Source organism: Camellia sinensis, chromosome 2 (assembly GCF_055761805.1).
Source record: "Camellia sinensis isolate YWXY chromosome 2, ASM5576180v1, whole genome shotgun sequence".
In the NCBI taxonomy this organism is placed as follows: Eukaryota; Viridiplantae; Streptophyta; class Magnoliopsida; order Ericales; family Theaceae; genus Camellia; species Camellia sinensis.
Window position 1 is genome coordinate 197,364,687 of NC_138962.1, and position 26,268 is coordinate 197,390,954.

General features: G+C 34.1%; 2 long non-coding RNA genes across 7 annotated transcripts; one reads left to right on the forward strand and one right to left on the reverse strand.

The window, feature by feature from the left end:
- The first annotated feature begins 6,107 nt into the window (after positions 1–6,107).
- On the forward strand, positions 6,108–10,107 carry LOC114292729 (uncharacterized). 5 transcript variants are annotated; one of them, XR_014362261.1, is made up of 8 exons: positions 6,108–6,256; positions 6,385–6,472; positions 7,251–7,346; positions 7,805–7,865; positions 7,966–8,073; positions 9,111–9,159; positions 9,349–9,445; positions 9,535–10,107. It is a non-coding gene; the product is annotated as an uncharacterized LOC114292729 (long non-coding RNA). The 5 variants fall into 5 exon arrangements; XR_014362263.1 differs by having other exon boundaries at positions 7,966–8,004; XR_014362259.1 differs by having other exon boundaries at positions 7,805–8,073.
- A 9,569-nt stretch (positions 10,108–19,676) lies between these two features.
- LOC114311615 (uncharacterized) lies at positions 19,677–24,238 on the reverse strand. Of its 2 annotated transcripts, none has more exons than XR_014362264.1 (3): positions 23,952–24,238; positions 22,708–22,789; positions 19,677–19,953 (listed from the first exon to the last, which is right to left on the reverse strand). It is a non-coding gene; the product is annotated as an uncharacterized LOC114311615 (long non-coding RNA). The 2 variants fall into 2 exon arrangements; XR_014362265.1 differs by having other exon boundaries at positions 23,855–24,238.
- Between the last annotated feature and the right edge of the window lie 2,030 nt (positions 24,239–26,268).

Here is a 26,268-nt window from a genome sequence, read left to right on the forward strand (position 1 = left end):
GTTGACACGGATGTATTCAGACTCTATGCGGTGGTTTCAGGGTGTAAGCTAGCCCTTTGGTATGGTATGTGCAGGGTGTAAGTGAGCCCTAGGCACGATTTGGGTGTATGCGAGCCCACTTGTTTGGCCGTCCCTTTTGAGGGCCATCAATGTCACTGACCACCGGGAGGTGGGCATAGGTGGTAAGGTCTGCAAAGCAGCAAAAGGGAGAGTTCTGAATAGTCTGGTGTTCAATCCTTATAGTTGGGTAGAAGGATCTCTTTAGGGGATTCTATTTGTCTAGTCTAACAACTAATTCGTAGAACCTTATTGTAATATTGTATGTTATGTTACCCGATTGATTCTGTGTTTGGTTGATAAAAGATATGGGGGTGTGTGTGTTTTTACTGGGCATTCCAACCTCATGGCGTGTTATGCCAGGTGATGAAACAGTTTACAATGGTGAAGATTAATTCGAAAGCAAATAAGATGAAGTGTTGGAGTTGTGGCTCATTTGAAGACTTAAACTAGTTTTTTTTTTTCCTTTTGACTTTTGGTTTGGCAATGTTTTGCTAATCCTGTAATGAAACGTAAACAAATTATCTGTGATATTAACTCTGGTTATATATGTATATTAAGATGTTTTGGTTATCTATCCTACTGGTGTTGTATTATTATACGTATTTAACGGTCCGGAAGTTAGGGCGTCACAGGTTTTTTTTCTTCATATTTTAGTTAATTTTTTTACTTTTTAGATGCATCTAATGTTGATAGATCTAATAAAAAATTTTGACTAAAATATGAAAAAAAGTTCAATGAAGACAAATGAAAACCTATTTAAAAATAATTTATGAGAATTATAACCATTTCACTATAGTACAAAACCATAGGAGAAAATATTGGCTATTTTTTAACGATAAGGTGGTAGAGTACGGGCCAAATCACAAAGGACCAAATTAGATTTTGTCCTAATTTTTACTACCACGATATATAGACTGAAATGTATCAATATTGAAAGATCTATACGTATTGGTATATTTAATTGTATCAATGTCTCAAAAATAAAAATAAAAAATCAACGTGTCCACCGATAGTTAAAATCTTATGAAACACAATGAAGTTAGAAAGACCTGGTGACAGTTGCTGACTAGAGAAGTTGTGCATCTACGGGTTGCTGCTTGGATTTGTCACTATATTGTTGGCACCTGAAGAGATGAGATAACATATTCACTACCTGTTTTAATGATATTTTATAATATAACATAGCCCAAAAAATACTTACAAACAAAAATTATAGATGTGTACTAGATTCATTTTGGATGTGGACCATCACACTTTTCTAAGTCTACATGCATATAATTTTTGTCGTGACCCGCTCTCGGTATCCAAGAATCAAGTATCGTGGCTGACCAATAACCGTGGCTATCCAAGGCCGATTGTAGAACTAAACAAATTAACAAAGAATTGCGGACATAATTATTTACATAAAAGTACCAAAATATATATCAGAACTTCTATTTATTTATAACAAAAAGGCCATTAGGCCGACGTTTACAAAATAAAGAATTAAACTTGTATACAAAAATAAACTCTGCTTCTATTCCATAGTCCCGTTTCCCAAACTAGCGGTACACCTCCCTCTTTAATCATTATCTCCTGAAAATTGGTGAACTTATAAGCATATTGCAAAGTGAAGAGTATTATATCGAGAGCATCAAGATCACAAAATCACCATGGACAACTACTTAGCTTAAAATTGATCAGATGATAAACATTTAAAACAAAACAGATAAGTTGCTCATGTCCACTTCAGATAATAGAATTATATTTTCAAAATTATATATATACAATATCATACGGAACATATAACATTCCTCACGGTGCAGAACAAAATAGAGAGTCACTTGTTGACCACATCACACTACCACATGACACCTTACCCACGCACCGTTGCCACCTTTCTTTCCTTTTTATTTTATTACATTTTGACCCCATATATATATATATATATAATAATTACACTATTTGCAAAATTATTTTTATCCTAATTATAAAACCACATATATAATTATAAAAAAAATTCTATTTTCTTCATTCATAATTGAATAATAATTATATGGAATTAAAAGATAATTAAAATTTTGGATTGTTACAATTTTTCGGCCAAAATATACCTATGGTCACTGATGTTTCACATATTTTTAAGAAACATTCATACATACTAATGAAGAAATAAAGATAAATAAGCCTTTAATTATGTTCCGGTCCATTATGTTTTACATATTTTTTTTAAGGGTAAATTATAAATACACTTTCTGAAATTTGTTTAAAATACGAATTGTCCTGTGGTTTAAAAAATTACAAATACCTCCCTATCAGAATTTTTTAATTAACAGAATTAATTGAAAAAGTGAAATTTTCTAACTATTCACTTATACAATAATAAAATTATCTGAATTATTAATTGAAATAAAATTTTAACATTATTAAAAACTGTTAATTAACTTGAAGATTTATTAATAAATGGACATATTTATTATGAAATTAGAAATCTTAAGGAACATAATATAATTTCTAAAACTACAACAAATAATTTATAATTTAAATAAATTTCAAGAGATATATTTGTAATTTTTTCTTTTTCTAACAATAGGTAGAAGGGGTATAGGTGAAGGCAAGTTGCACTGGAAACGGTAAGACCACTGTAATCATATCACTTTTTTAGAGAAGAATATATGAGACGAATGAGCCAAACTTAAGAAAGCAAAAATATAATCAAAGCAAAAATTCAACTTAGCATGATATATATATATAATAAAGGTCTATCCATCAACCTAGGTTTTGTAAATGTGATTAATATTTAATAAAATTAAATGGTTGAACGTCCTTTATTTTTTTTTTTATTTTTTTTGATCGGCAAAGTAAAAATTTCATTAACAACATGAAATTAAAGGTACAGGAAGAAGGCATGCATCGAGAGAGATTCGGAAAGTACAAATTACCCCTACTACTGCTACTCGCATCCATACAACCAACCCCTCGACCTCACGAATTTTTTTTTTTTTATACAAAAAATAAAAAAAATAAAAAAAGTTAAGAAGGACTTAACTACAAATAAAGTACAAGAAACCCACAAAATCTGGCCACAAAGACCAAGCCAAATCAAAACCCAACACCAAACACCAAAGCTTTCCCGCCCACTGCTATTTTTTTATAAGATTAGTATTATAAAAAATATATAATTATTTTAACAATAATACTATGATGACTATATTTTTGTAACCATGTTTTGCTTAATAGCTCATGTGCAAATACTACATTGGTAATAAATATGAGTGGTGGAATCCATTAAACTAATACAATGTTGACAAATAAAATGGTAAACCAATTGTGATAAGAAAATATATATGATGTCTGTGTGATTAGATGATTTTCAAAAATTGTTTTTAAATGAGTTTTCATTTTTTTTAGTGATTTTTTTAAAATATTTTAATCAATTCTTTGTTCTTTTTAGATGTATCTAATCAAAATACATTAAAAAGTAAAACAAATTGACTAAAACATTAAAAAAATCACTAAAAATAGACGAAAGTTCAAACAAAAATCTACGCATATTTTTGTTTGGATTTTTGTTTGTTTTTAGTGAATTTTTTTTTTTTCATATTTTAGTTAAACTTATATTACTTTTTAGATGCATCTAATGTTGATGTAACTGTAAAATAAAAAAATAAAATAAAAAATTGACTAAAATATGAAAAAAAAAATCAATAAAGACAAATAAAAACCCATTTAAAAATAATTTCTGAGAACTATAACCAAACAAAACAACGATTTCTTAACATTACTAATATTTTAAATTTCGTCAAAAAATAAATGCATTTGTGAACCTGTCTTAAGCTGCCGCTTGAATTCCTGTACTTCTTTAATTACACGTATAATGAAGTTACATGTACTCCTAAAATAGAAAAAATGATAGAAAATAAAAATTATTTGTCTTTGATTTGTACTAGAAGATCGTTTACAATGAAATCATAGATAGCAATATAAGGGTAAAAAAACTCTAGCAATAACTATAGAGAGTTATGTGTAGATCCTAATAGGTAAGTTTATTATCCAATGGATCTTATGATATTTAATGATATTTTTTATCAAACACTATTAAAAAATGTCACTAATTGTTAATTTTAAGCGACTGTTTGAAAATTTTGTCACAAAAAATGTCATTAATTATAAGTTTTAGCGACAGTTTAAAAAAACCGTCACAAAAAAGTTACTAATTTTTAACTTTCAACGATAATTTAAAAATTATTACTAAAAAAGTCAATAATTGTAAATTTTAGCGGAAATTTATAAAAATTTTAACAAAAAAAGTCACTAATTATCAATTTTTAGCGACATGTAAAAATTTATCAAAAAAAATTATTTTTAGCCACGATTTTACTGAGACATATATACATATATATATATATATACACACACATATCATACAAATAAATGTCCACAACAAATACTTCAATGACAAACCAAGACTTTGTAAAACACATCTATCACAGCAATAATTGTACTTTTGTTTTCCCTCACCAAAAAAAAAAAAAAAATCACATTATTAAGAGATAATGAATTTTGAAATTTATAACAATATGATATAGCCTCAAACTCTTACTAATCAAAATATTTTTATTACAATAAGTTATAATGGTGAGCAAGAAGAAAAATAAGAAGATAATGAAACAAAAATTACAGAAAATCTATTGCAGCATGCTCTTCAAGCAAAGTTAGATAAGCTGAAGCAAAAATTGTTCTATCTATTGTGAAGTTCAAGAAAAATAATGTACCTCATGCACACATTTTAGTCAAACTAGAAGGAAAAAAATCAAATGATGCCCAAATATTATCGCAGCAACTCAATGATATAGAAAGTAAGTATATTAAATAAAAAGTTTCGATCAATATTTGTTATATGCTGATTACTTACAGATGTCATAATAAATTATGTACTTGACAGTTTCATAAAAGTGAACCTGCAAACAATTATAAGAACAGATCTATAAACATCGTGAAAATAATTATGAAATTCCTATATCGATGGAAATATTAAACTACAATATCTGTGATGATTGGTTACATTGTGTGCCTCTTCCTTCATTGTTTACATTGGCTTTGCCCTTGTTAGAGTGACGGGTTTAACTTGGAACCTTGTTAATCGTTTGGGTTTATTGTGTTCGAAAGTTTTTCTCAAAATTCTTGTTCTTGTTTATTTCGGTGTCAAGTTTCACTTGTTTCGGAGGGTGCGGGGTCAGGTCCTGAGTGTCTGGAGTTGAGCCGAGAAATTTCTGGATTGGAGGACCAGGGCCACACATGCGAGGCCTTGGGCCGCACGTGTGGAAGGTGAGGCCGTACGTGTGGAAAACAAGGAAGAGTTGAATAACACACTGCAACATATGCAGGTGCGGGAGTGGAAATGCGGGGGAAAGGGCCGCACATGCGGGGATGAAGGCCACACGTGCGAGAGGTACGCTCCGTACGTGCGGGCATGGGTGCCACACGTGCGGTGGTAGGTGGAGTCCGAAAATTTCCTTTTTCTCCTCTTTGGACTGAGTGTATCCCGCTTTTGATATATATCTCTCTCTCTCTCTAAAAAACTCTTTTCTCTCCCTTCTCTCTACATTTCCCTACACCAAATTAGATCAAAACTTTATTTCTCTAGATCCATTAGAGTTTTGCCCTTAGTCCCTTCATCAAAGCTGAAGAACTCCTCGAGGGCTACATTGTGTGCGGTGAAGATCGAGTTTCAACACCGTTAATTTTGGGAGTTTCATCTCATTTCTTTTTCAAAACTTGAGGTAGCACTACAAGAAATTAGTCTTTTAGGGACTAATATTTAAGGACTAATTGAATTTGGTCGCTAAAAATAATCTTTTAGGGACAAATTAAAATATATGATAACTTACTTATAAGATTATAAAAATGACTATTAATATTCTCACTTAATATTTACATAACTTTTTTAGACTAATAAATTTAGTTGCTAATATATTATTAACTTTTTTAGAAACTAAATATTTTTGTCATTATCAATTAAAAACATTTTGTGACCAAATATTTTAATCATTTTAACCATTAAAAAATCGGGACTCACTTCAGCCCTAACAGGATTTGCTAGCAATCAAAAAGTTGCAACTCTCTTTCTCTCTTCAACGAGTTTGCTCTCTCTCTAGAGCTCTAATACAGATTGGAAGCATCCATGGCAGATTTGCTCAATCTTCTTCAATTTTTGGTGCGTTTCTCTCTCTCTCTCTCTCTCTCCCCACATATACACATATATATGATTTACAATATTGATCCGATCATCTCTTTTTCTTTCTCTTTATCATTTTCTACATCGCAATCTTCAATCAATGGAAGATTTCATCATCGATTCATTGAAGAAGAATCTCAGTTGTTGATTTACTTCTCTTTCGAGTTCTCTCTCACCTGGTATCGAAAACCCTAGGTCAATACTCTCTAAACTGTTAAAATTATTGATATATATGAAGTTTAAAACTCTGAAACTCTGATTTCTAAATATATGGGGTCCAAGTAAACTCTGATTTCTAAACTCTGTATCAGAGTTTTATATATGAAGTTTCTGATCTTAATTTCTGTAATTTTTATATCTTTTTGTGTTTTGTGATTGTTGTTCGAGTTTCTATATATGAATTTTTCTATAATTTTTGACCTGATGGATTTGATGAATGATTTTTTTTTTTACTTCCCATTCATTGACTGATTGATATCAGAAACTTCATAATATGTATATCTGGTACTTTCTTTTTTCTTGATGGATTTCTATCTTGTTGGTGTTTGATTGGACTACTATAATTTTATATTTTGCTCACCATGTATTTGACAATATGCCTAATGATGATACTATGAAAATAATGAGTGTGTTCCATAGATATGAATCACATAGTTGCTTTAATTGTTGGTGTTACACTTATTATACTATAGTGAGAGTTATAACTTGAGTTGCTCAAGTTGGCTTGCTTGAGGTGCATCTTTTTGTGTAACTTAAGCTTTAGATACTTCTCCTTTTTGTGTTTCCTTATTGCTCCAAAGCCTAACATAGTTTTTAAATTTTCAGGAAATAATAAACATATTGTTCTTCATTAGATGTTTCTAAACATGAAAGAATGATGTTTCAGAATTTGCTATCTTATGGTGTCACTTCTTACACATTGTCTTCCATTAAAATGCTTCTTAATAAGCAATCATGCCCTTTCCTTTCATAGGTTAATTTAAAACCAAAGGTTCTAACCAAAGCTGTATGTGCAGAGCATCTTGAGTTGAGAAAAGAAATATTGACTTTATTGAATCTTCAGAAACAGGTACTTCTACCTAAGGTTCATCTTGAATTTGCATCTTTTTTCATTGTTCAAATATTTATATAATTTAAGTTTGCAAATGTTCTGCTGTGCTTTGACTGATATTTCAAGGTTGTGAATTTTCTTTATTGTGCTTTGCCTTTTTATAGTTTATAGAATCCTTAAAGTGACTTTAGGCCATGTTTGGATCTTAAATTTATTGAGGGAAAGCAAAATGAAATAAAAAAAGATAGGAAACGAGACTAAAGTAAAAGGAGTTAAATTTATTTATTTATTTTTTAATGCTTTATCTGATAGAAACAACTTCTTGAATAAACTTGTAATCTTCACATTTACCAGCAACTTATAGCAAATTAAACTAATAAATCTCTAAATTCCTAACTTCCACAAACTTAATATCCTGTGAAATTCTCTTGTTGCCTTTTGATTTATTATCTTGTGTTTCCTTCTCTTTGTTTCAGATATTGATTGTGGTAGCACTTGGGTTTCAAAGTTTGTCTGTTTTATTTGTTTCTAATGGCGGTATGTTAGACAATGACACATCGAATGGAATGATGAGAAATCTGCTCCTTTCTTTCTTTCTTTTCCTTTTGCTTATGTTTTTGCTTGGGTCATTGTTTAGATTGAGAAGCTTTTAAAGATGAAGCTATAGAAGAAAAGGGTGAGCGAGCCAATGTTTCTAGTCACTCTCAAGTTTGCAGTCAATGTTTCTAGTGACCTTCAACAATTCGTAATATAAATTCCCTTGTTTATGTCAAGTTCTTCTTTAATTTAGCCATCCTATAATTTTTAATAATTTTAGACTTATACATATCATTCATGGCTCTGTTAACATTTGTTGTTACGCATAAGGGGTTTTGTCTAGTTCTACTCTGTGATGTTTATTCCCATTTTTTTATTTGTTACCTTCCCCAAGTAAGTATGTGAGATTTAGTTAACTAACTCCAAAATCCTATTTGTTCAAAATGATGAATAAATTACGGGCTCGTTTTATCGAGTATAGACCTTAATCTTGTTTGAGAATTTTCATCAGCGTTGGATATCACAACTTTCATCTTATTTTTAATTGACTTTATTGTATTTTTCTAGATGGATGATGATCATTATTCAGAATATGTTGTTTCTAGCATTTCAATATCTAATGATTATCTTATGAAAATCCTGATAATGGATGGGACTCAGTTTATTGGTGTGTTTTTGTCAAGACTTCTTGTAAAAGAAGGCCACCAAGTATCAACCCTTCTCTTTACATTTTAACATTTACATGTACTGATTTTCTTTTCCCAATTGTTTTAACTTTCTTAACCATCTTTTCCACCTTATGGTGTGCAATTAAAATTGGGTTGACAAATTCCTACCTAGATTTATATTTGATGACGTCTTTGACTTTTTAATAAACAAGTTTCATCTATCAGTTAGTCAATTCAATGGAGCTATTATTGACAATGATACTTGAAATCCATTAATAAACAGAGGCATATTTGTATGTTCACTTCATTTAAATTATTTGATGTACTAATTACGCATCATATATCTAATCTTATCTACCAACCTAAAATTCAAATGAAAATATGTTCATATGACTCTTTCTGTTTGTACCTGTTTGTTTGTTATTTTGAAAATATGTTCATATATATATATATATATATTGTAGATCTATAAATAACACAATAAGTAGTTCACATTTTTGTTCGATTGGTCTGCACATTGTCATGGATGCAGTTTTTCTATAAGTTGATTCTTCATCTTCTTCTTCATTTTTTGTAGATTTCTGCTACTTTGAAGACATCGATTGGTTAATTCACTCTCTATCAAGGTATTTCTCTATCCTTCAAGTAGCATTGAGTTTTTAATACAGATTGTAGCCAAAAATTAGTTTTAATGTTGAATTAATAAAATTAATTTAACTTATTCTGTTTGACTTTTGTTTACTTCATCCTTTTGATGTGAATTTTAATTATAGGTATTTCTCAATCCGTTTGATATGAATTTTAATCTAACTCAGGTTTGTTAAGGGAACCAGACCATATATGTTCCCTGTTCTGTGTTGGCTGGAACATCTTTGGGGAGAGGTGAAGATCCTTGACAAGGATCTGATATTGGTGAAACTTCACTCATTTCCTCACCTGCAGAATTTTTTTCTTCAAGCTATGTCTCTTAACTGTTTTCTCTATTTTTTTGTTTGCCCCAGGTATGCATTAGATGATATTGGTTCTGGATCTCATGTGCATCTCAGTTTGTGTCAGAGTTGAACCCATATGAATAGGTAGTTAGGTACTAACAGAGAAGTATGATTTTTTACCAGTTCTGTTAAAATATCTTGTCTACATAGAATTATTTTTTAAGCATGCAGTTATATTTGGAAATTTGATGGGTGTACTATTGATCTTGAGGAAAACCTTTCAAGGTGATGTTTCGATCGCTTTCTGTTCTGCATGAAGAAAGCAGATATCTCACAATAATTTCAGGGAGCCACTATTCTGCAGAGACTTTTTCCCAGTTAATCATTGGAATTGAAACAAACAGATCCTTACATTTCTACGTCTCCCTGCAGACTTGAATCGATGCTCTCTTTTTGCTAAATTTAAATAATGCCCTTCTGTGCAAATTCTTTTTGCCCATTTCTTCACTTTCAAATTTATGCAGTTTGAAGGATCAAAATTTTAGTATGTTGTTGGGTTTTTGAACTTCAAATAGATGTGTATTAAATTAACAAAAAATAATATAGTTTGTTTTCTGTAATTTCCTTGTTCAACTGTTATTGGAATGTAGTTATGACTGCATAGTGCCCAATATGTGGAGTGGAGCATACCAGTGCTGGGGAAAAGAGAACAGAGAAGCACCCCTGAGAACCACATGCCCACCTGGGGTTCTAAATGGTGTTGTGAGCAACTTTGAGATTAAAGCATTTGATGGGTGTGCAAATCCACACTTGGGGCTAGTTGCTATAATTGCTGCTGGGATTGATGGCCTTCATAGACATCTGAGTTTGCCTGAATCCATTGGTAAGTAGGGTTATATGATTGTACTATACATCGATTATTTGTTAGTGTTTTTTCTGTATGTTATTTCCAAATATTTTTTTAGACATACCATCCATAAGTCCCCTATGTTTCATGTCCTTACAGCTCTGGCACTTAATCAAAAAAAAAAATCCTTTATGAATTATGTGAAAGAGTTCAGATTCAACTGTATCATTCCTCTGGCAGTGTTCATGCCAAATATTCATACTTGGTTCGATATGCATTAGTTCATGGTATGTGCTATGATGTTTCCAAAAATATAAAAAGTGTTTTCCTCTTTTTTTCCTCAGAAATCTTTATGTGGAATCTTCCAAGGGTCCAAGCCCATCTAGGCCCTTTGATTCCAAATTTTTATCTTCAGATGCATTACTACAATTTGGAGTCTAATAGAAGTCAAATAATTTTTTTTAAAAAAAAATTCTTTCAATTTGCCCCAAAAATCTAAGCTTTTATTCGCTTCAAATGCCTTAGTTAAGTTCTTCAAGGTTGATATCCATTTTTTGGATTTCATCTACATCTCTTTTACATTTTTGAACTTTGTTTACACTTGTGATTATGATCATGTGTGTAGGATTTTCATCATTTCTCTATGACAATAGACGGTGATAAGCTTTTGTGGTCGTGGAACAACTAATTGTTTAGGGCATGTTGCTCTTGTAACTGAACTGGTGAAGAGGTGGTGCGAGAGAAAGACAAAGTTGAAGTCATATTGAACTAATTTGATCTTGTTTTGGGATTTAACTCATATAATGAACTATGTTGAAGTGAATTTGGATACTTAGAGTTTTGATTTTTGTAATTTGTTTTTTGTATATACAAGAATAGATTTGATCTTGTGTGCAAGATTTGAACTTGTTTTTTTCTATATACAGAGATAGATTTGGGCTGTGGATGTCAATTTGTAGCTATGAAATTGAATGTTTTCAAAATGTTATTTCAAACCTTTAGCGACCAAATATATTTGTTGTTAAAAAGGTCACTATTTTGCTTTTTGCGACCAAATGGAGACATTTTGTGACAAAATATTAGCGACGAAGTATTTTAGTTTTGCAATATCAAACATTTTGTGACAATATAAAATTGGTCGCTAATTGTCATTTTTAGTGACATTTTCAAAAATTCGTCGCTAAAGACTTTTCTAGACGCACTTTTAGTGACTTTTTTAGTGACAAATTTAATTTTGTCACAAAAACTATTTAGAGACCAAATTAATAGTTTTAGGGACCAAAATAATTGGTCGCTAAAAGTCTTATATGTTGTGGTGTAGGGATTTTCTTAGAATTATATATATATATTTACAAGATTTGGTTAAATTTTTGAGATCCTTTTTTGATAGCTTTGAAATTTGAGTGTTGGCTCTAGAATGTGAGGGGTTTTAAAAAGTGGGTTTAACCTTGTTTCTTTTAAATAATCTCTTGAGGGTTTGAATCACTTTGGGTAAGGGATGATGTTCTCTTTTTAGAGTTTCTTTCAAATGTTTGGGTGTGTGTGTTGTTGCGATGAGGAAAAATCTAGAAATTTGGGGGTTTTTAAAAGAAGGAAGTTGAGGATACATGGTTGATATTGTTAATATATATATATGTGTGTGTGTGTGTGTGTGCGTGCCAAGATGAGTAAAGAAAACGGAAAATTTCTTGATTTTATACAAATACATATATAGATGATGGGTTTCATAACATATGAGAATTGTTGAGATTGGAAGTTGTTGTCCAAATATTGTTATAGTCTTGAAATGACTAAAATGTTGGGAATGTATGAATTATGGAATTATTGTTATATATTGATGAATTGTAGCGAACATTTGGCTATTTTGTGAAATGGCATTGAAAGGATAAATGGGAATTTTGATCATTACGGAATATTTGTTACAGATATTTTGGAAGTGGAGAAATATTATGTGGCATAGATAATTGTTGTATTGGCATTTCAAAACCTTGCATGTTATGAATATTGAATTGGAATTTGAAACTTACATTGAGAAAGAAATATTGTGAAATGATAATTATTGAAATATTTTGGGATAAATACGTTGGTAAGTCCGGATAGAAGGTGTAGATGAAAATGATTAAGTTGGCCTGAATGACCGAGGTGAAAGATCGAAAACACACGCGGAGGAGGTACCACTTCCCTTCCGATTAGCAACCGATAAAGTGGGGTTTTGGTAGTGCTAGTTATGTCTACTTGCAGACACCAACCTAGGGATTCCCTGAGCTGAATTTACCGCCCCTTTGAACTAAATTGTAAATTTTGAATTGTTGAGATTTCAAGTTATCCTTGAACATGATGATTTTTCAAAGGATGTAAAGAAAAAATGTGATTTTCTTTCAAAAGCATAGCATGGCATATGCATATCATATTATAGAGTTTGTATAAAATGTATATACTTTGTTAAGAATTTCCTACTGGGCTTTATGCTCACCCCTATGGGATTTTGGTGCAAGAAAGGATGTGGCAATTCCGCCGAATTAAGGCGTGGACATAGTTGTTGAGAGCATATGGCTCCCTTTTTGTTGTGATGTATTTTTGCTAGCCAAGGGCTATAATTGTATGGGTCCGAGAAACCATTTTTGTGTAACCGGGTTTAAGTCTTGGAATTTGTAAGCCCTTAAGGGCATTTATTTATTTTTGGATTTGATGTTCTACATGCTATAGATTCATGTATTTGATATCACTGAATGTATAATTTGCATGTGGAACTATTTTGTACAAATCTTATTGATCAATGATGTAAAGGTTAAGGAATTGCATCTTCTCTTATAATCAACGCTGATTGTTATACTCATTTGATGTTATAAATTTTGGGGCGTTACAACTTGGTATCAGAGCTACCGGATTAGAATACTTGGAGCTCGTGGGAATTGGTTGTTATATCACAGTGGGTTCATTTTGCATGATTAGGAGATGTTTTGTATTTTGTGACTATGTAATAACATGTTTATATGACTATATGGGTATGGGATTAGACTTTTGGGATGTTGTTTGCGCCTATTAAATTCCTTGAGGTCTTATTAGAAGGGTACTTGATCAATATTCATTCTACTAAGAATTCTTAGTTTTTCGTGGGACAAATTTCATCATAAAAGAATAATCCATATGTGTTTATGTGACTAAGTGCTTATGTGGAGTGAAAATAAATTGTTTGTATGGTAGAGAAATATATAGAATTGTTGTGGTCAAGCGTGTGAGACAAGTTGCGAGCACATGTGGGTTCGTGTGCTAAATTACTTCTGTTGTCCCTTATTAGGATGTCAAGAAGAGGTCAAGGTCGTGGTGGTAGAGGCGGAAGACGTAGTAGGGCTCGCAAGGGTGTGCATGAAGTACCGATCCACGAGGTTCCGGTGCAAGAAGAGGGGTTCGACCAAGTTAATGCGGCCGGACAAGCGGGCCAAGCTAATGTGGCCGAGCAAGTGGGTCAAGAAGAAATTCTGGGGCAAGCGCGTCAAGCCGCAATGGGGGCCCTAGCTTGAGAAATTGTGGGGGCTTTGAGGGAGTCGATGAACATATTGAGAGCAGAGAACCAAGCCCGAGAGAACACCGTGGAGACAAGGGCGAGTTTCCTTACTAGGGAATTTTTGCAAGCCAAACCGGATGAGTTCCATGGTGGCCCCGAGCCCAAGAAAATGGATGAGTGGCTCAAGAAAATAGTGAAGACATTTAAGATTCTTCACATTGAAGATAGTGAGCTAAGGGTGACTCTTGGGAGTTACTACCTCAAAGGAGATGCGGGCCAACGGTGGAAGTATGCCAAGGGTCGGGTAAAGCCAACATGGGAAGCTTTTGTGGTTGTTTTCCAAGATAAGTACCTACCTCCCACTGCTAGGGAGAGGTTGAGGCAAGAATTTCATGACCTCAAGCAACTCAATATGTACATGGTCGAGTTCGAGGCGACCTTTTCTAGTTTGTCTCGGTTTGTGTAGAGGCGCCCCGAGGGCCTCATGCTACAGTTCGGACTCAAATGTCTTGGTTCTTAATCTGATCTCACAATGTGCGATGTGAGATTGATAAATCACCAAAGAGTCCAAATCCGGCAAATCGTTTTTGAAAAACTGATTTTTAATAAAGAAGTGCCAAACATGGACTGCTTTGCCAGATACAGAGTCGCCACCTAAATGTTTTGTTTTTGGAGAATTTAGGAAACCCTGACTCGTGCCTAAGGCCACGTGTCAGTCATCACCAAAGTTGCCTCGGCTCGGGAACTTGGGTATGATTGGGGAAGGTCATGCAATGAGCACCCCCGCTCGCCCAATCAAAGATCGGCCACTACTAACATGATATCTTGTTTTCGAAAACACATGCGTTCTTATTCCGGTTATTAGCCTAGAATTACTATGTGATGCGCACAACACACAAGTATAGACTAGATCGCCTAAGTTAGAACAAAACATCTCATGTTTGTTTGAAAATGGTTTGAAAGTGCTACTCGCAAGTAGGCTAAGACGTAGATTTGCCACCCTCAGGTGGGCTTAGAAAAACATGATTTTTCCACTCTTAAGTGGGCTTAAAAACTCGCATTTCAATGAATTGTTCCAATTCAGGTAATCCAACCTTCTACCACAGGCATTCAGGCAGTTATATCACATAAGCAGTTAGTCTCATGGCAGCAATAACACACATGCAGTATGCTAAAGCGTAAACACTCACCAAGTACTCCGAGCCAAAACAGAAACTAGTTAGTAATCAATGCATGATCCTAGTTCATGTTAAAATGGCTAATGCAGCACATGCAAAATGCAACTAGAAATAGGCTCGGCTATTCTAAAATGTCATATGAGGTGCAACAATTGATACATGTATTCAACTTCGAATTGAAATACGATGTAGTTTGTATGATGCGCCGAGCCCGGTGCGTGCAAGACAAATGAATGAATGCAAACATGCAAACATAAGGATGCTAATTGAAACATGACCTAAAACTAACCACTGAAAGCAGGTAAGTAAAAGGGAGAAAGACGTGGGGTTGGAAGACATTCACACACTCACCCACACTTATTACAAAATTCGCCCTCTTGACGGAGAGTCCGAATAAATAATACAACACCAACTAGCTACTCTAAGCTAATCTAATTAAGCTAGTTATTACACAACTCTAATTAATTAACAAACTAACTAAGCAAGCAATTAAACTAGCATGCAAGCTACATGAATGCGGACTGCCTCAGCTCTACCTTGAATGATAAAGGATGCACGCATGCTCGAGTCGCCTTGTCGAGAAATCCATCGCGATGCCCCGGCTTGCCTTTGTTTGCAATTGATTTCAGAAATTTGCACAAAGCTCCAGAAGTCTGAAACTCCACCCTGGGAATCTGTGGGAAGGCCACCGACCAGCTATTGGCCTTGGAGACCACCTGCCGACCACCTTTTGTGAGAGAAACCAAAAGGGATGGTTGGCCTGCAAGAAAAACTGGTCGGTCGACCAGTTTCTGCCTCTGGTTTCTGGTTTTCTGCAACAAAGAGCAAGAGAGGGGCATGGCAAGGTATTTTCAACATATGTGTACACGACCACTCTCCCCATCATTGTACAAGCTCAAGGGAGTGTAGGTCTCGATCCTCGAGCCACCAATCACGCATCTCGATGCATGATGGCCGAAGAACCGAATTGCACAACTTAATATAGAATGAACGTACGTATGAACACATAAATGCCTAAACTCCATCATGTGTAGTCAAGAGTGTCGGCGACCGGGAATAGAGGCACGTTTCATCACTTCGAGTATGAAACGTCCCTCGTTTCCCATGTTTGGGCTAACTCCTATCCCAAACATAATGCAACAAGTAGAATGGCATGGCATGTACAAATGCAACTTCTATCATGCAATCCTAATGCGATGTAACTAAGTGATGCAAACATGTAAGGAACAACATGCAAGCATGCAACTAGTATACAATGCTATGAATGAACAATGGCATGCTCAATGCACATGGACTATATGGCATACACAATACACATGTGGACTTAAACCAAGATGGATGGGCCTTGGCCACACCCAAATCAGTGGCCAAAACACCAAGATAAAAGCACCGGAATGCAAAGCATGCATGCACAATGCATTAGCCAATCAAGTAGGCCAAAGAGCACAACTCTCAAGAGTGCTCAAGGAGTGATAAAAGTGGAAGTGTAACAACACTAAGTGCACTGAAATGAAGTAAGAAATGATGCTAAATCATTCAAACAACACAAGTATGACATTCTAGGACCCTAAGGCATGGAAGCTAGCAAAGAGGACTACAAAGGAGGCATGCAATACATGGCACAAATGCATGAACTAAGCATGGACAGAGCTCAAGTAGGTCAAAATAAGGACCCAAACATGCTGACATTGTCACGTCCCAAACCCACCCCTAAAAGTTTTGGGCATCACATATTCAGAAACGGACACTTAACCTGTTATACATAACATATGGGGCCTGAGCGGAAGTATTACCATTATAAAATAACATAAAACATCATCCATTGAGCTACCACTACCATGCCAGGACCGCACTCATTGCATTAGGTACATAATATATAGAAACATACACCCAAACTTCGGTTACACACTTATACATTCATACTTAGACCCACAATTGGGCGTGTAACGAAAATATTAATGAAAGACAACCAAAGCATAAGCCAATAACCTAACAACACTTTACAAAATGCACGGCTTCAGGTAGGTGCCTGGACGCATCAAAGTTGACAAGAGAAAGTCGAGCCTTAAAGGTTAGGACTGAACTCCCGGTTGATTACCTACAGAAATAGACAGACAAAATACAGAATGAGCGAACTTAGTGAATAATAGTACGTAAATAATGTAATGTTTAACCTGAATAATAAAACATATAACTGCAGATACATATGATTAACTACATTCCGTAATTATTTCCAAAACAGCCATGGGTCCAGTTTCCGTGACAGAGTGGCTTTAAGCCCAGCATATACAGAACAGTCATAGGCCTACAGATGCAGATCAGAACGGCCAGAAATAACAGAAATAACAGAACGGCCATCAGCCCAGAAATAATAGAACGGCCATCGGCCCAGAAATAATAGATGTATGGACTCAAGAGGTGGCTCGTATGGATTCTAGAGGTGGCTCCCACCAAGGTGTAGCACTTAGTTCTGTACAGCACTTTGTTCCATACCAGAAAACATCAGAACAGATTAAAATAGATAAACACATTCTTCCCATTAATCACATGAATAAACATAGATAACATAAGTTTAATAGAACGTTACCGATAATTGTTAGCAAAAGGTAAACATATTTTACAGCATGAACGCTTTTAGAAATACGTAGATACCACCGTTCCATAATGCATATACATCCCATTTGCTTATCATATTTCAATACCACTAACTAGCAGATAACAGAATGGTAACATTAATTGTCAATAGCAAACAGAACATATGGTACAATGATGCACTTAGATTTCCTCATGGTTCTTTGTAAGTAGACATACTTGTTTCGTAATTAACAGAACCTTAATATTACCAATAATCCAAAGGTAAATGTACCGTTACATCAACAGGCCAGAACAATTCATATCATAACATGAATTACATAATAATGTCGTTGATACGCAATTCTTTTCTATTAACCAACTTCACAGTGTTAATAGTTTGTATGAAATTCTTATACAGAATCATAGGTAATTCTTAGGATGGTACATTGACGATAATCATTAGCCATAACCCAAACTACGGAGTAGGTTCAGAGTCATACCGATGTGTGCTAACTCTTTCAATGTTCACCTCAATTCCCAATCAACACACATGTTAACATATTAGCTCACAGAGAATAGAATGTTGTCAACAATATTCCTTAATGGTAAATAATGTACATTTGTAGTACTATTACTCACAGTGATCGGCTCCCGATAGTACTGGGATGATGTCCTCGTCTCGACCTACAAGTACATTGCACAACACATTATATGAGATTATACTCGATCCTTTACTTATTCTCTTTGATCATTCAATCAATTAGCCATGGTGGTACCAAGCTCATTATTCTTTAATAAGTTATAATCCATGTCTCAGAAAACAGGAGAAATCGATGGGAAATGGTTTAGGTAAAGAAATGGTACAAAACTGGTTGACAGAAGTTGAATAGTCGTCACTAATTTGGGCATAACTATTTCTGTATTTAGAATTTGGGTGTGAGACCACTGCCATTAGAAATTAGACTTCCGGGGATTGATTTTAGGCTCAAGAATCACTCAAAACGGAGTCCGGATACAAAAGATATGCTTGTTCAAAGTTGGCTGGACAGAGCTGTCTCCGCACGTGCGGGGGAACAGTGTCGCACGTGCGGCCTGGACAGTTTGCAGTCCGAAAATGGCTAAAAATTTGGGACTTCTCATTTTCAAAATCGAACCTTAATTACATGTAAATCAAAGCCCAAAACCCTTTAATACATGACCAATTTCACATTATTATTCTCCATCAACCATCATAACCTCAAAATAAACAAATATAATGCCTATACTTCTTCAATCAAGAAATTCTAAGGAAATCAAGGTTCAATCAATATATATACATAAAACCCTAACTCAAATGGGTTCAAAGCTTCCCTTATTATCATGATTTCATGAAATTGATGTCTCAAACATAATGATTCAAGATAATTAATCTTACCTTAGTTCACTCTTTAATTGTCCAAGCTTCCATGGTTGTTCTCCCTTCTCTATCTTCAATTTCCTTCAAACCACCATGATTGTTAAGCTTTTCTTGGTCTCCCCTCTCTTTTCTTCCCCACGGTTCTCCTCTCCCTCTTTTAGATATTTTGGCTTCCAAAGGATGAGACCAAACACTCACAAACATATCTATATATCTAAATAAACACACACACAAGGCTTAACACAATAGGGAGAACCAAACGTCACTACTAAAAAAAATACTTTTTGCGACCGCCATAAACCGTCGCAAATAATAAAAAACAGTCACAAAAGACTTTTTGCGACGGCCCATGCGACGGCAAATGGGGGTCGCGAATATGGGGGTGGCAAATACTTTTTGCGACGGCAAAGCAATGGTCGCAAATTATTTGCGACCACCTAAACTACTTATGGCGACCCCTATTTTGCCGTCGCAAAAAACAAAGAAAAATACTAACATGATCTTTGGCGACCATCTTGTTACCGTCGCAAAAAATTAAAAATAAAAATAAAAATAAATAAATAAATAAACAAATTGTGAAACATTAAAGCCCTTTTACCTATCCAGCTGTTTATCAAACAAATTAGACAAATCAAACCCACAGCTAACCTCTAGATATTCTTCCTATTTTCGTCAAATATTAAAGCTTGAACAAAATAAAAACAAAAAATGTCACAATTAAACAATTACTTTTAATATGTGAAACTTTTTTTCATCATATTCCAGTTGGGGTAATATCTGTCAAAACACTTCCAGTATACAATACTACTAATAAAGGTGAATAACCAGTAGCAACAATAATTCTTTGTTCTCACATGATAAAAAAATCTTATTCCAATCTCTAATCAGAGTAAGAGGGGAAGGGGAATGGAGGCAGGATAAGACAAATCATTGTTTACTTCTAATATCCATACTACCCTTGTTTTTTACCGGTCATACCTGCAACCACCTGCAAAGATGCAATCCGAATAATCAAATTAGTTAAAATTACCCGTGCACAAAATTCTTCCATCAGGTACATATATATTTGAAGTAGTACATAAAATGCCCGTAACGTAAAAAATCACTTTCGAAATGTTGAAATGCATAAAAAAAAACCTTAGGGGTAAAGTACATGATTTTTATAGGGGAAGAATCCTAGTAATTTTTCTAGGCAAGACATCAAAAAGGAGCCCAAAACTCCAGTTATCAAGGTCTAGAGAAAGCAGCTGGGAAGCACTAGGGAAAACTCCAATTTGTGCATATTATGCCAAAGGTTAAACTCCAACAATTTCGCGGAAAGTCATCTTATGGACTTGTCTACCAAAACTAGGCATTACTATTAAATACAGCATGTGATAATGTTCTCCATCACCATGACATGCTAATAAATGACAAATCAATAGATAAAAAGCCTCTGCAAAATAGATGTGGTTCAATATGTATCCTTTACAGCATTAAAAAAGAAAGTTAATTTTTAATCTACTTAAAGCTCTATCACCGATATGCAAGATCATCTAAACACACTGATCATACAGCCTCCACGTAACAGAGTTGGTCAATACCATGTGAATATTTTCTTCCTTTCATTTAAGCATCACAATTAATTAACAAAGGTACTACTCTGATTGGTTTCCTTGACAAAAAGCTTTAAAAAAAAAATTTGGCTCACAAGAACGTTCCCTCATGCCTAGTTCTTCACCTATCATTCTTCCCCACATAATACAATCACAAATGGTGTGACTGTTATACAATTGCACTGCCAAAGGAAGGAGCCGAATTAGAACAGTGAACAGCTTGATGAGTATTCTGTCATCACACATACACTTACAAGTTACGAGTCCCAATTATAATAATAAGCCCTAAAGCAATAACTTTTTCATCCTTGCAAAGTCATTAGAACTTCAAATGATCTAACAAAGTAGCACCAGGCAAAATTAATTCAATAGATCACCACCATAATCAATGGCATGCAAATTTAGAACCACGTAATACATAAAACAAAAGAATAAGACATTCACCAAAAACTTCACTTCATGTAATTGATATGCTATTTTTTTCCACTTCATGTAATATGAAAAATTAAATTAAATAGAAAATCAAAACAAATAAATCAAAAGAGCTTAAAAATTGAATGCTTAATTACATACCTAGGTAAAAAGTAACCACCACAGCAAGTAAACATTCATTATAAAAAGAAAGAAAATCTTTATGAAGCTCTACACTTGATAATAAAAAGAACACATAAACATATAACATGCTAAACATATGTTAAAGTTTGAAGATTTAATCAAATCTTATGGCTCTACACTTATTCAAGTTTTAATTCAGCATAGATCAATTAAAATCTAATAGTAGGCATCCAATATGACAAGGATTGTAAACATGCATATGTACTTGCTGCCCCAGAATAGCCTAAATTCAGCCCCCGAAACTCTTACATGTTGAGAACTAATAGACCCTAACCTCTTCCCCAACCCTTAGCCCTTTGATTTAACAATAATACCTAATTGCTGCTATGCTCTCAAACTACTAGTTGTAAAAAGATCAATCGTTTAGAAATTAGAACCCCAAATCCACAACTTTTTGTCTTGCTTTTAAACTGTAAAACAAATCATAAGGTTGTTGTACTCGGAGTATTCAAAGATTTCCTACATTAATATCTTTTATATTCTACAAAAACAAACATTAATTAAAAAATCAAAAGCACACCTCACATAATACTCAAACATTTATAACTCTACAAAATTCCACTATGGCCATTGAATTTAATTATTTTATTTTCAGCAAACTCACTTGCATTTTTTCTCACTTTACAGCAGGGAAGGAAAAAATCACCTTTGACTGTATTAGTGGCAAAATTTCAAGTAGAAATCTAAGATGAATTTTTAGGTGAATTTGTGAATGAACAATTATAATATACTTTAGAAACATTTCTTTACAAGCATTTATAAAATCCAGCCCCATAATTAGAATTTTATCAGATTATTCAAGAACAAATACAAAATACTATCTTCTTATAAATTTCAAATGCATTTGAAGTAAAAAATCTCAGAAATTCCTGGGGCAAATCTTTTAATTTCTTAGATGGCAAACACATCTTTCACCTCTAATCGAAAAGCTCTATGACAATTTACTGAGGCCACTTCATTAGATTCTTTGAAAAAGGCCGATTGATACAATTTATAGACTAAAAAATAAAAAATCCACCAATTGGCACATATTATGAAATGTATCACCAGCAACTTACTTACCCTCTAAAACAGGTTTCAAGTCAAAGCATGCCCATGAAAATGCATAATTAGTATTAATTCAGCATAGATCAATTAAAATCTAATAGTAGGCATCCAATAGACACAACCCAATTAGCAAGTCAGAGTAGAAAACTAATCAATCACATTCAAAATACGTTCACATACAAGTACATATGGCTCTACACTTATTCAAGTTTAGTTTATGTTATAATGACATCTAACCACATGATTTTTTGCATTTTTCCATAGCAACATTCCAATATTTAAAACAAATATACATATAAGAATAGAAGAAAGAGAGAAGAAATACATATAGGGGGCCTCTCATCATTTATATTGCTAATATATTTAAATCATTAGTTTAGTTTTTCCAAGAGAAAGAAGTACAGTATGATGATTTCATGCTATAATTGAGAATATATATTCACACACACACCCCATTGGGAATTGATGAAAAGGTAAAGCCGTACCTAAGAGCTCACTTCCTGTGTAGCTTTATCATGGACCTTAGAATACGATTGGCCAGATTCAGCAGACCTTAGAATACAAGTCCTGGAAAAGAACCAAATTCACTTCAACAATTACATATGCACTTCATTTTCACATTCAAGTGAAAGGAGACTAAAACAATGTTTACAAGACCTTTTTACCTAACATAACAGAACCAAACTCCACTAACTTCCTTCTATCTATTTTTTCTACTAGAGCTTTGAGCTCTTTGCTTTTCTTCAGTTTACACAACACACCACATCTTATTTTATAACCTTTTTTTTTTCTCCCTCTTACCCACATGTAGAACTTATACACATTACAAAAACTTGAAATTTTTTCTCCTGGTCTTCAATTATAACATTACTTCCTAAAATAATCTTTCTAGAAATAAGAAAAACAACAATCAATGTAATTTGAGTATTTCAACACAAAACATGGAGTTTTAACCAAGCAATTTAACGCCAGAAGGCACTACATATATACTTACATATATAAAAAAGCATTTAAAAGACTTGCTTAGGCACTAAAAGGTCAGAATTCTTCACTAAAATTTCTAAGTTTACAAGGTTTTCACTTATTCCTTTAGAGCATAGCATAAAAGCCACCAAAATCACAAAATTATAGATGGAATATGAGAAAGCTAGATAAGTATTTATAGGGAGATTCAAAGACCGAGAGAGATAGAGAGAAGCAAATTGAAGGAGATTGAAGCAACCAAATATCAATATTGAAAATCACATTTTCCATTTTTCCCTCCAATTTCTAAGCAAGCAAACAAATTAATAGAGAGATTGAAGCAACCAGATATCAAAAAAGAGCCAACACATCCCCTGAGTTTTCCAGAAATTAATCTAGTATATCATCACAAACTTCCACTCAATCACATATAATATGTACCAAATCACTCCAAAATCTATACACATAGGTATTTGAAATACATATAAATAAGAGAATAATTGAATTAAATCAAAGAGATTCAATCAAATATCAAGAGTTCAAACACATTCAAATTGAATATTGCAAGGGTCATTTATCGATCCAAACCCTAGGAGTAGATTCAAATCGCAAACTAAGAAAAAATGGAGTAAGATAGAAATAGAGAGAAGAATTTTCGAGAGAAAGTACCTTGAACTCGATCGAACCCCTGGGTGTAGATTGAAACCCAAAAACAAGAAGAAACAGAGAATGAAACTTGAGAGAGAGAGAGAGAGAGAGCGCGAACCTGCAATGATCGAGTTCGAAACAGAGAGAGCACAAGATTGAGAAGAACTCGAAGCGGAGAGCGAGAGAGAACGAGATTGAGAGATTCATACCAGTGCGAACTGAGAGAGAGAGAGAGAGACAGAGCGAGAATGCGTGCAAGAGAGAGAACAATCAGTGTTTGTGAAGGGCAGGGCAAATAAAAGGAAAATGGAAAAATAAATAAAAGGAAATAACGAATAGATTGGTTATTTGCGACGGATAATCGGGTGGTTGCAAATTATATGGTAGCAAATAGTCATTTTTTTAGTAGTGCGTGGCCTTACGAATCGCACAAAATCAAATTTCAATTAAAGTTCCCAGGTGACTCTAAAAATTGTGCTGATCATAAATATGTCCCCTGTTCTGGTTTCTGAAGTCTCTAGGGTCCTCAATTTGCAGTACAAAGTTAACCACCCAAACGTGCATTAACGAATCAGACAAATTAGATTTCCAATTAATTTTCCCCAATAGTTCTAAAAATTCCCATTAACATACCCAAGTACTCAATTTTGATTTCTGAACCCATAAAGGTTGGTAATTTCAATTTGAAGTCCGTAACTCAACAGATAATGGGTCAATTCTAATAGATATAATTAAATTAAAACACATCCTCTCATAGGTAAATAAAGATGATTTCTTATACGCATTTTGGGGTCATTACAGACATGATGGCTCAAATGCCTAGGCATGCAAGCATACAAGCTAAGCCATAAACTAGACAATAATGTACAACACTTAAAGGCATTAAAAGCATGAATGAAGTGAGGACATGGCAAGTCTATATGCTCTGAAATCAAGTATTAAATGATGTCAAATCATCCAAATAACTCAAAGATAGCATGCGTGAAGCATCGAAACACAAAGCTAGCAAGGCCAATTGCACTATAGCTATACAAAGCATGAGGCATATGACAAAGGCCACCCAAAACAGTTCTAGAACATGTTAAAATGAGTCTAAAACATGTATGGATGGAAGCCAAAATGTGCTAGCATGAAGGGGGCATAAGACATGGAATATGTAAGGCAAATAGAGTGAATTACACTACGCCAATTAGGACCAAACATGATATGACTTAAGCACCAAAAATCAGAGTTATATTATGGCAAAATAACCCCAAATAATCACTGAAATGATGGTTCGCAAGCTATGCCATGAATGCATACATAATGGCTCATGTTAAGGCATAAAGGACCAAGCCTCCAACGCATTGATTGAGTGACAAATGCATGTGCATGGCCATGAAACATGGACTGAAATTACACTACTAATGATGCCAAATCATTGAAATAGGCCAAGTAATGCATGCTAGATGGCTCAATACACAAAGCTTACAAGCAAGATTGAACCAAAGCTATGCAAAACAAGTCATGGATGACCAAGACAACCAAAATCAGACCTCAAGCATACCAAAACATGGATAAAACTTCTTGAAGTCAAGCCAAAAGCATGCTAAAAAGACATGTCACAACATGACGTATGTTGGGCTATTTCATGGGATTGCATGGCAAGTGTATGGAGCATGCAAGGGCTAACCAAACCAAACCTAAACAAAGGTATGACATGATAAAATAAGCCCAAGAACATGCTGAAATGGACACAACATAGGCTAAAATGAGATGCTACTTCAAGGAGCATACAAAACTAGTGCGTGTGATTTACACTACAAGTGTATGAGGCAATCATCATTCAACCAAGAGGCCTCAAATCAGAGCTAAGGCAACCCAAAATATGAACAAAATTAGTTTAGAGCAAGGCCAAAATGTGCTAGAATCAAGGGCCAAAACCACATGCAATGTAAGCTAGTGAGCATGGTTTACACTACAAGCATGTGAAGCATTCAAGAGGCCACTAAACCAGCAAAATACAGAGGTATGACATGCCAAATAATGACCAAAAATCCACTGAAACAAGACCAAGGCATGCAAGAATGACATGCTCCTTTGATAAGCTATGAAAGGGATTATTCTACACATGCAAGAGGCGAACCCTAGATGAAAAAACCAACTCTAGACAAAGCCTAGGAAGGCCCTTAAAGTCACCAGAAGGGGCCTAAACCAAGGCTTGGAAGTGTGAAAACAAAGGCTCCTTTGTAAGGCCAAAAATGCTAGTAGACAAGACAAGGAGAGAGAGGGTCACCCCTCTCTGATTTTGGCCCTCAAAACCAAATGCCAATCACTAAAAGTCCGCTGGATTTCAGTGGCTAAAGGGCCAAGCAAAGGTCAACACAAAGGCCCTAAGGCATGGCTCAAAACAAGGCAAAATAGAGCATGCAAGGGGGGTAGATGACCCCCAACAC